Below are 12445 nucleotides of genomic sequence, written 5' to 3'. Positions count from 1 at the left end.
GTCTATTGTAGATCATTTGTAGTCGGAGAAGCCGAAGCCGAACAGCTATTTCAGCTTAGTGCAACAGTTCCTTGGTGCGGTGCCGCGCATCAACGCGATGAAGAGGTCGACGTGCATAGGAGGCTCGCGGATGGCCTTTTGCCCGTGTCAAGGCATACTGGGCGGAGATGGGTGCTACCACTGTTGCGGCGCAAGGTTCGGCCATAGGCCGAGTAGTTGCCGAGCACTATTTTGAAGAGGTTCTTGAGGGTGCTCGTTTGATAGAGTCCCAGTGCTCGAAGAATATTATGTTTGAATGACATGTATTCCCATTGTAAACACAATGTTTTTATGAAATATAGTAAGGCTGTATTTATACTTTCGCCGGAAAGTAATGTGATGCCTCCTGTGCGGCCTTTTGTGTATATATGTATATAACCTGAAAGATTGCAGTCGTCGACTTCAACCCCCACGCATATAATGCGGAGGTGCTCGCAAAAAACACGTGTTCACACTTAACCCAACGTCTTGGTCCTATTAAGGAGGTGATAGCGCAGCGAACGAGGCAACCGGACTATAATGCTTTAACACTTTCACTTAGCCATAGGAGTTTGACAGTGGGGCTACTAGATGGCCCCTGGTGGCTCCGCACTCTCCTGATCTCGGGGTGCGTACATGCCTGGCCAGAAAACGACCCTTCGTTAAGGTGGAGGAATTCTAACATTTCGATAGGTCATCAAGTGGTTGACCAGTCTCACGCTATATCATGACAGTCAGTTTTCGGCTTTCTCTACTGAGGTGCTCGTCCGGAGGAAGCAGGGCACAATGCAGTAGTTCTCCTGGTGCTGCCTTAGCCGATAAAGGGGAACGTAAGGCACCAAAACACCGGAGCCGGGCAAACCCAACATTTGACCAAATACAATGATTCGGAGCTGATGCATATAAGGCTAAACTCACGACACCGAACACTCCCTAAGGTATTCGGTCTTTATGGTATAAACCGGGCCTAAATAGTGCCCTTTGTAAGAAGCCCCTTGTGTCCAGGTATGTGCATTATTCTGACGTGGCCACATGCCAAGACGTCAGCATCCTTCTCAATTGTACTGAGAATTCGAGGGATGTGTATCAACAAGAGATAGTAAAAAAGGTTTACGCAGGGTCTTAATCTAAAAAGAATCCTTGGAGCGGGTCCCTACTGCACGTCTGCGCCTGTGTCTCCGTTGTGCCATATCCTGGACGGGTGTAGCACGATGATCATCTGTAAAAGAGAGGAACTTAGGTGAAAAAGTTGTCGTGCAAAAAGATAGTTTTTAAAGAAACCATGTATAACTAAAAATGAGTAGAAATTGCCACTTGTCTGCGTGCGTTGAGCCCCTTGTATTTGTAATAGGGGTGTGGCCATCAATCTGGTACAAATTACATATAGCAGTGCCAGACTCGTCTAACCGCGTCCGTGGTCTTGACGACCTATCAAATGCTTTAGTTGGTGAGGCCGTTTTTAGTGTGCGGCTGCCAGGGCAGGCGCATTCTCTTCGACGCACAAGGATCGCTTAATATTTCTGTTCACTGTAATGATGCCACGTGGACCGGGCATCTTGAGCGTGAGGGAAGCGTAATGCGGTATTGCATTAAAGCGAGCAAAAGCTTTGCGTCCAAGTAGTGCTTGATAACCTCTTTGGAATGGAGCAATGTGGAAGGTTAAATGTTCGCTACAGGAGTTATCGGGGAAGCCGAATATAACCTTTAGTAGCAGGGAGCCCGTGCAGTGAGCCCCTGGGCCTGGCGTTACTCCTTTAGAGGTAGTGTTGCTATGGCAAATTTTCGTTGGGTCTATCCCCATTTCACGGATTGTATCCTGGTATATCAGGTTTAAACTGCTGCCACCGTCCATCAGGACTCGTGTAAAGTGTATCCGTAAATTATTGGGTCTAATACCAAGGCAGCCCATCCTGCCCGCTGGATACTTGCTGAGTAATCACGATGGTCGAAAGTGACCAGTTGAGACGACCAGTGGCAGGGTTTCGTGGTAATAGGCCCTTGGGCATATTTATCTGGGAGGGACGCTTTGCTTCCCTTGATCATGTGTAATACGTTGACTATTTTGACTTCTGATGGAAACTTCTTTTGTTCCCCAGTGTCTTGCTTGAGAGGCTCATCCTCATCTTCGCTCGGTGTATCCTCCCCCTTGTGTGCAGCGTTGAGCTTGCCGGACTGCTTGAAGACCCAACATTCTCTGTGGGTATGATTAGCAGGTTTACCAGGGGTGCTATGGATCTGACATACTTGGTCCAGAATTTTGTTTAGGCTGGACAGTTCGTCTCTGGCGCCTTTAGAGGGTGGCTTTTGCTGACTTGGCCGAGAGCTTTTGAATCCGGCGTTTACTGCCATGCTCTTCGTGCTGTCTTCTTTATTCCGGCGTTTGTTATTGTTGTTGCGCCGTGATTTCCTGTTTCCATCTCTAGCTTCGGATGTACTGGGGTCGCTGGTGTTGCATCTGGCTAGCCAGTTATCCTCACCCATGCAAAAGCGGGTCATGAGGCTTGTTAATGCTGCCATTGTTCTCGGCTTTTCTTGGCCGAGGTGTCTCACAAGCCATTCGTCACGGACGCTATGCTTAAAAGCTGCCAAGGCTTCGGCGTCCGGACAGTCGACTATTTGGTTCTTTTTAGTAAGAAACCTGTTCCAAAGCTTTCGGGCTAACTCTCCCGGATGTTGAGTTATATGACTCAAATCGTCCGCGTCCGGAGGTCGGACATAAGTCCCTTGAAAATTTGCCCGAAAAGCGTCTTCGAGCACTTCCCAGCTTCCAATGGAGTTTTCAGGGAGGCTTTTAAGCCAGTGCCGAGCTGGCCCTTTGAGTTTGAGGGGTAAGTATTTAATGGCGTGGAGATCGTCTCCTCGAGCCATATGGATGTGGAGGATATGGTCCTCAATCCAGACCCCAGGGTCTGTTGTTCCGTCGTATGCCTCTATGTTTACGGGTTTGAATCCCTCTGGAAATTCATGGTACAGCACCTCATCGGTGAAACATAGGGGGTGTGCGGCGCCCCTATATCTGGGCGTGCCGTGGTGTTCGGATGTTTGGTGTGTTGCATCGTGTGCTGGAGTGCGCTTGCGCGGTCCATAGATGGATCTAGTTGTGCCGTCCTTTTGGTGCGAGCCCTCGCGTGGATCACGTATTGACTTTTGAGTGGCGTTGTTTGCCATTCTATGTTGGCCGTGAGGTCATCTATCCGGCCAAGTGGCCATTTTGATTTTTGGTTGTGGGGGATCTAGGGCCTCCTCATCGAATTCGGGTAGCAACTTCCGCTTCAGGTAGCTCTTGGTGGGGAGATTACCACCATACTTCGCTACTGTGTTGAGTACTTTACTCCATCTGATTTGAAGTGTGTCCTACGCAGCCTTGAGCCTTTGCTTCTGCTTTTTCAGACTCCTCGCGGTGGCAACAAGCCTTTGATGGGCATTCTTTTGCTCTGGGTGCCTGTCCGGTGTTATGTCATCCGGACTATTATCTTTGACAGAATCAGTTTGTTCGGTTTGATTCTCCGTATTGCCGTGGTCCGGCAGTGGTTCGCCCTACTCCAACGCTGGGTCTGTATGATCGTTATTTCTGCTGAGGCTGGATTTGGGGCGGCCCTTACGCCGCCGCTTTGACTGCTTCTCGAGGGGACAAGCCTTCGTTGTGTCCTTCCGTTCCTCGTCGTCGTCTTCTTTTGGTGTGTCCACCATGTATACGTCATGTGATGAGGTGGACGTCCAGTGCCCTGTGGGCGGTGGTTCCTCTTCGCCTCCTGCATCGTCGTCCATATTGTCGATGTCTTCAGAGTCAAAGTCGAGCATGTCGGTTAAGTCATCGACAATAGCTACTAATTGGGTGGTGGGTGGGCCTTGAATTTCTTCGTCGTCCGCATCCCAGTCCTGCCGGACATAGTTCGGCCAGGATCCTCCTAACAAGGAGAGAGACCTTAATGAGTTCAGTATGTCGCCAAAGGGCGAGTGCTGAAAAATATCCACGGAGGTAAACTCCATGATCGGCGCCCAATCAGATTCGATAGGAACGGGCGCAGGCGGTTCGGAGTCCGTGGCCGGAGAAGGATCCAACAGTTTAACAACACGGCTCTCGTGCAAGGTAAGGTCGATGTTCGGCTCGATCGCCGCTGAGGGTAAGGCCTCCATGGCGGGGTCCATCCACCCGTCCGTGGAAGGCGCAACTGGCTCCAAGTTGAGGGTCGAAGCTGCTACCGGTGCGATCTCCTTAACACTGTCCGATGGGAGAGCTAAGTCATACTCATCGTGACCGTGTGGCGCACAAGGCAGAGGCTCGAATCCGTCGAAGATCAAATCTCCATGGATATTGGCCATGTAGTTTAAGCTTCCAAACCTAACCTGGTGGCCACGGGCGTAACTTTCAATCTACTCCAGATGGCCAAGCGAATTGGCCCACAGTGCAAAGCCGCCGAACATGAAGATCTGTCCGAGGAGAAAAGTCTCACCCTGGACTGTATCGCTGTCGATGATAGTAGGAGCCATCAAGCCTAATGGCGACGACACAGAGGAACTCTCAATGAAAGCACCAATGTCGGTGTCAAAACCGGCGGATCTCGGGTAGGGGGTCCCGAACTGTGCGTCTAGGCCGGATGGTAACAGGAGGCAGGGGACACAATGTTTTACCCAGGTTCGGGCCCTCTTGATGGAGGTAAAACCCTACGTCCTGCTTGATTAATACTGATGATATGGGTAGTACAAGAGTAGATCTACCACGAAATCAGAGAGGCTAACCCTAGAAGCTAGCCTATGGTATGATTGTATGTTCGTCCTATGGACTAAAACCCTCCGATTTATATAGACACCGGAGAGGGCTAGGGTTACACAGAGTCAGTTACAATGGGAGGAGATCTACATATCCGTATTGCCAAGCTTGCCTTCCATGCCAAGGAAAGTCCCATCCGAACACAGGACGAAGTCTTCAATCTTGTATCTTCATAGTCCGGCTAAAGGTTATAGTCCGGCTATCCGGACACCCCCTAATCCAGGACTCCCTCAGAGACAAAAACCCGACAACGAGGAAATAAAATAACTTAGTGCCGGAAACGGCAAGAGTTGGAGTACATATAAGGTAAATTACATCCAGGTTGTTACAACACTCCACCACTATGAAAGGATCTCGTCCCAAGATCTAGGACTGGAAAAACTCCGGGTACTCAGAACGGAGGTGATCCTCGCGTTCCCAGGTGGCTTCACGGTCGGAATGGTGTGACCACTTGACTTTGAGGAATTTGATTGACTTTTTGCGAGTCTTGTGCTCAGTTTCTTCAAGAATAGCAACTGGGTGCTCACGATAAGAAAGGTCTTCTTGTAGATCAATGTCTTCAAAGTTGATGGTGCGGTCAGGGGTCTTGAAGCACTTGCGGAGCTGAGACATGTGGAACACGTCGTGCACGTTTGCAAAGTTGGAAGGAAGCTCGAGTTGATAGGTGAGATCGCCTCTCTTGCTGATGATTTTGAAAGGACCCACATATCTAGGGGCAAGCTTCCCTTTGATACCAAAGCGACGAGTACCTTTCATTGGAGAGACGCGGAAGTAAACATGGTCCCCGATCTCGAAAGCCAAATCACGATGCTTACTATCATAGTAGCTCTTCTGGCGCGATTGCGTGGCTTTGAGGTTATCACGAATGACTTTGCACATTTCCTCTACCTCTGTGATCAAGTCATTTCCAAGAAGTTGACGTTCACCGGTCTCTGACCAGTTAAGAGGAGTACGGCACTTCTTGCCATAGAGAATTTCAAATGGGGCCTTGCCCGAACTCGCTTGGAAGTTGTTGTTGTAGGAGAACTCAGCATATGGAAGACAATCTTCCCACTTCATACCAAAAGAGATAACGCAAGCCCTGAGCATATCTTGAAGGATCTGATTGACACGCTCGACTTGGCCACTAGTTTGGGGATGAAAAGTTGTGCTGAAACGGATGTTGGTGCCCATGGCCTTCTGAAAAGAATCCCAAAACTTCAAGGTGAAGATGCTGCCACGATCTAAAGATATCAACTGCGGAATGCCGTGCAGAGAGACAATCCGGGAGGTATATAGCTCTGCCAATTGAGCTGTTGTGATGGATTCTTTGATAGGAAGGAAATGAGCCACTTTAGTGAGTTTGTCGATGACAACGAATATAGCATCATTGCCACACTTGGACTTTGGAAATCCAGTCATGAAGTCCATCTCAATGTGGTCAAACTTCCATTCTGGAATGGCAAGAGGTTGGAGGAGACCAGCTGGTCGTTGGTGTTCCGCCTTCACTCTTCTGCAGACATCACATTCATTCACGAACTGAGCAATCTCGCGCTTCATTCGAGTCCACCAATACGACTGCTTGAGGTCATGGTACATCTTTGTACTTCCAGGGTGGATGGAGAGGAGTGAATTGTGAGCCTCGTTCATAATGACTTTATGAAGGTCACCTTTAGGCACAACAATGCGATCCTCGAAGAATAGAGTATCCTTGTCATCAAGGTGATAGCACTTGTACTTGGGTTGACTCTTGGCAATCCCAATCTTCACCTTCTTCACCATAGCATCAAGAAGTTGAGCCTCGCGGATCTGATCTTCCAAAGTAGGAGAGACTTGATGGTTTGCGAGAAATCCTTGAGGAACAACTTGCAGATTGAGTTTGCGGAAAGCTTCACAATGCTCGGGTTGGTAAGGCTTGAGAATCAGACTGTTGCAGTAAGCCTTCCTGCTCAATGCGTCAGCAATTACATTGGCCTTGCCTGGGGTATATTCGATACTCGGATTATACTCTTGAATCATTTCGACCCAACGAGTCTGCCTGAGGTTGAGCTTAGGCTGAGTGAAGATGTACTTGAGACTCTTGTGGTCAGTGAAGATGTCCACTTTTCTTCCCAATAAGAGATGTCTCCAAGTTAAAAGAGCATGCACAACTGCCGCCAACTCGAGGTCATGAGTGAGGTAGTTCTTTTCATTGGGCTTCAACTGGCGAGAGGTATAAGCCACAACTTTCTTCTCTTGCATCAACACTTCGCCAAGACCTTGAAGAGAGGAATCACAGAAGACCTCGAACGGTTTGGATTCATCAGGAGGAGTCAGAACTGGAGCAGTGACTAACTTCTCTTTCAGGGTGTTGAAAGCGATGTCACATTCAGGAGACCGGACATACTTCATGTGCTTATGGAGAAGGTTGGAAAGAGGCTTCGCGATCTTTGAGAAGTTCTCAACGAACCTTCGACAATAGCTTGCGAGACCAAGGAAGCTGCGGAGTTGCTTCACGTTTCTGAGGTGGTTCCCAATTCACAATTGTAGACACCTTCTCGGGATTCACCGCTATGCCCTTGGCAGAGATGATATGTCCAAGGTAGAGAACCTCATCGAGCCAAAACTCGCACTTTGAAAACTTGGCATAGAACTGATGTTCTCTTAGCTTATCAAGCACCAAACGCAAGTGCTTGGCATGATCTTCCTTGTTCTTGGAAAAGACCAAAATGTCATCGAGGTAGACCAAGACGAAGTCATTTGTGTAGGGGTTGAAGATGAAGTTCATCATGCGAGAGAATGTTGGCGGAGCATTGACGAGGCCAAAAGACATGACAGTGTATTCATATGAACCATAGCTTGTTCTGAATGCTGTCTTGGGGATATCCGCTTCACGAATGCGAATCTGATGATAGCCCATACGGAGATCCAGCTTGGAGAATACTTGAGCACCTTTGAGTTTTTCAAACAGCTCGTTGATGTTGGGAAGTGGGTACTTGTTCTTTATGGTCTTCTTGTTCAATGGACGGTAGTCGACACAAAGTCGGTCCGTTCCATCCTTCTTCTTCACAAAAAGAACTCCACAACCCCACGGAGAAGAACTAGGTCGGATGAGACCCATTCGCTCTTGAATATCGAGTTGCTTCTTCAGCTCCTTCAACTCTTCAGGTCCAAGCTTGTAAGGACGTTTGCAAACAGGTTCCGTGCCAGGCTCAAGATCGATGACGATTTCAAATGGCCGGTGCGGAGGCATTCCTGGAAGCTCTTCTGAAAAGACGTCTTGATATTCGCAAAGGACTGGAATTTGAGAGATGGCATCCAGCTCACCCTTCTCATTGAGGGAAAACAAAAGGATGGTATCTTCATTAGCGGCAAAGACAATTACATCCTCAGATGAATGAGTCAATTGAATCTGCCTGGCAGCACAATCAAGCTGAGCCTTGTGCTTAGAAAGCCGGTCCATTACGAGAATAAGCTCAATATCTGAGTTACCAAGGACCATTGGAGAAGCCAGAAACTTGAAGTCGCCCATCATGATAGAAACATCTGGGACTATTGAAGTAGCCCTCATAGACTTAGCCGGAGAAACCACTCCCATAGGTTTAACCAACATTTGCGAAACGAAGTCATGCTTGTAAACAAATGATCTTGACATGAAACAATGCGATGCACCAGTGTCAAAAAGAACTTTTGCAGGAGTAGAGTTAACTGGAAAGTTACCCATAATCACATCTGACGAGTCCTCTGCCCGAGCTGCGTTCAACAAGTTGACCTTGGTGTGCTTGGGGTTATGCTTGACCACTGCATTGCTAGCAGATGTCACCGGAGGAGGAGGAGCGAGACGCCTCTGGTTGAAGCATTTGTTGGCATAGTGACCCTTCTGTTGGCACTTGTTGCACGTGACCTCCGAGAGCGGACGGTGATACGGAGCACTTGATCTTGGAGCTTGAGACGAAGTCTTGTTCTGAAAGCCTGGGTTGGGTGGGTGGGAAGATCCATTGCCACCTTTGCTCTTCTGCTGATAAGGCTGATGGAACGGAGGAGGAGGCAGCCAATACTTTTGCTGCTTAGCCACTTGAGTTGAGGAAGAAGGAGTTGCATCTCTGACTCGCTTCTTGGAAGCATCGCACTTCAGTTGGGCAGCCTCTTGCTTCATTGCCATATTGAAAAACTCATCGTACTTCTTCGGCTCAAAAAGGACGAGAGCTAGCTGGAGTTCTTCCCTGAGACCACCCCTGAACTGATATATCATGCTCTTCTCGTCAGGGACGTCTTGCTTAGCGAAATGGGCAAGCTTCTGAAACATGATGTTGTACTGGTAAACAGACATAGTGCCTTGCTTCAGGTTGCGGAATTCCTCACGCTTACTCTCAACCACACTCTAAGGAATATTATGAGCTTTGAAGTCTTGACAGAATTCATCCCAGGTAATCACACGGCCTCCTCTGGAATATTTGTACTGCTGAAACCATTCTGCAGCTTGGTCTTTGAGTTGGAAGGAGGCAAACTTGACAAAGTCCTCAGGCCTGACGTTACTACACTCGAAATGCTTGCATATGTCCATGAGCCAATCATCAGCGTCTGAGGCCTCGACACAGTTGCTGAAGGTCTTTGGCTGGTTAGCAAGGAACTGGTTGAGTGTAGCAAACTGATTCTGATTGTTGCCATGGCCTTGGTTGCGCTCTTGCAGAATTTGCATGATCAGCTGCGTGTTTGCATTGGTAGCGGCCATCACAGCTTGCCATGCCTCCGGAGGTGGATGTGGTGGTGGCCGATCCTGATTCTGATTGTTGCCCTTAGCAGGAGCCATCCTGAAGAGGGTGACATCCATTAGCAAATTGATAGACAAATATTGAAGCTGAATCAAACGGGTTGAAATTGCAACATATAGTCTTCACATCCGAACAAAATGAACGAATGCATTCCAATTGAAATGGTCACATATTCATAAATTGAGAAGCCACTTAGAATTGAGGTAGAAGAATACAACAACAAGGTACAGACAAGAACAAATACTTGGTGAGGATTACCCAATCCCAAACCAAATATCCGTGGAAGAACTGGACCTACAAGAATTCCCACCTATGAAACTCCTGAACCTTTCCGGTTATGCAATCAGGTGGTGGGGATACAGGGGAAGCATAATATCTCACCCAAAGCTAGCAAATCCTACATCCAGTTGTATCCATCCTTCAACACATAACCAAGAAAAACTTCGGAAATCATTTACCTCAACCTTCGAAAAGCATCCGTTATACAAGTTATGGCAATAGTCCCGAACTCCTGCCCCAGTACTGGGTGGCGTCGAGGTTATCTCACCAACAACTGCATAAAAGAGATTTTCGATGTCAGTGAAACTCAGGTATTCCAGAATCTCAACGATAAAATTGTGACGACAACACCTCGGAGCTCAACTCCCCGGGACACTGCCACAACCCCTAAATGTCAGGAGGCACCAAGAACAATGTTCTCGTCACAAAACCATCGGAACGATTCCAAGATACCCGTGTGATCCTAAAAAAAATTTTGGTGAAATTTGAGGAGAGAAGAGTCAAAACTCTACGTCAGGATGCCTTACCAGAGCGACGAAGGGATTGAGGAGTAAAAAGAATTCCTAACTCTCCGATATATAATTCCTAAATGACTCAAAACATTTTCTAGACTCAACAACGCCAACGATTCGATCAAGCAGGGGGCTCCTAAGGTCGGGGAAGGCTCTGATACCAACTTGTAACACCCTCGATGCGGCTATATCTCCTACGTGTCGAAGCACGACTTAGAGGCATAACCGCATTGAAAGAAATGTCGCAAGAGAGGTAATCTTCGCAAACAACCCATGTAAATAAATAAAGGTGAAAGGTACATAGTTGGCTTACACTCGCCACGTCACACAAATACATAAATAAGTCATTGCATTCATCCAATACAGTCATGGTCCGACTAGGGTACCAAAATAAAGATCAATCCTAAATTGCGACAAATTCCCCGATCGCCCCAACTGGGCACCACTACTAATCATCTGGGAAAGACACATAGTAACGGCGAGAGTCTTCATCAAACTCCCACTTGAGCTCGGTCATATCATCTGAAATGGTATCATCGGTCCCTGCATCTGGTTTGGAAGGAATCTGTGAGTCATGGGGACTCAGTAATCTCGCACCCTCGCGATCAAGACTATTTAAGCTTATAGGTAAGGTAAGGTATGATATGGAGCTGCAACAAGCGACTAGCATATATGGTGGCTAACATATTCGCAAAAGAGAGCGAGAAGAGAAGGCAAAAGCACGGTCGAACAACTATGATCAAGAAGTGATCCTAGAACAACCTACGTCCAACATTACTCCAACACCATGTTCACTTCCCGGACTCCGCCGAGAAGAGACCATCACGGCTACACACGCGGTTGGTGCATTTTAATTAAGTTAAGTTTTAGGTTATCTACAACCGGACATTAACAAATTCCCATCTACCCATAACTGCGGGCACGGCTTTTGAAAGTTCAAATCCCTGCAGGGGAGTCCCAACTTAGCCCATCACAAGCTCTCACGGCCAACGATGGATATTCCTTCTCCCAAGACAATCCGATCAGACTCGGCATCCCGGTTACAAGACATCCTCGACAATGGTAAAACAAGTCCAGCAAGACCACCCGCTGTGCCAACAAATCCCGATAGGAGCTGCACATATCTCGTTCTCAGGGCAAACCGGATAAGCTAAGCGTACGGGAGCCAACGTAACCCAAGTTGCCAAGGGACGGCCCCGCACGGTGCTCTGGTTTGGACCAACACTTAGAGAAGCACTGGCCCGGGGGTTTAAAATAAAGATGACCCTTGAGTCCGTGAAACCCAAGGGAAAAAGGCTAGGTGGCGAATGGTAAAACCAAGGTTGGGCCTTGCTGGAGGAGTTTTATTCAAGGCGAACTGTCAAGGGGTTCCCATTATAACCCAACCGTGTAAGGAACGCAAAATCTGGGAACATAACACCGATATGACGGAAACTAGGGCGGCAAGAGTGGAACAAAACACCAGGCATAAGGCCGAGCCTTCCACCCGTTACCAAGTATATAGGTGCATTAAGATAAACAAGATAATATTGTGATATCCCAACAAATAAACAATGTTCCAACAAAGAACGATCTCCAATCTTCACCTGCAACTAGCAACGCTATAAAGGGGCTGAGCAAAGCGGTAACATAGTCAAACAACGGTTTGCTAGGACATGGTGGGTTAGAGGTTTGACATGGCAATTTGGGAGGCATGATAAGCAAGTGGTAGGTATCGTAGCATAGGCATAGCAAAATAGCGAGCATCTAGCAAGCAAAGATAGAAGTGATTTCGAGGGTATGATAATCTTGCCTGCAAAGTACTCAAAGTTGCCTTGATCCTCATAAGCGAACTCAACGGGCTCCTCGTTCATGAACTCGTCTCCCGGCTCTACCCAAACAAGAACAACAAGCAAAAGAAACACAATCAACCACATGCAATGCTCAAGCATATGATGCAAACATGGTATGACATGCGGGATGCGATATGGGATGCATATGCATGATTTGCAAAGGAATGATTGAACCTGGCCTCAACTTGGAAATCCAAGAGTGCCACTGGAAAGGTGGGGTGATTTCGGTTGAAATCGATATAAAGATCACCGGAATAGGATGCACGGTTTGGAAATGGCAAGCAAAACAAATATGGCACCGGT

The sequence above is a fragment of the Triticum dicoccoides genome, chromosome 3A (assembly GCF_002162155.2).
Source record: "Triticum dicoccoides isolate Atlit2015 ecotype Zavitan chromosome 3A, WEW_v2.0, whole genome shotgun sequence".
NCBI classification, from domain to species: Eukaryota; Viridiplantae; Streptophyta; class Magnoliopsida; order Poales; family Poaceae; genus Triticum; species Triticum dicoccoides.
This window is presented reverse-complemented; position numbering follows the sequence as displayed.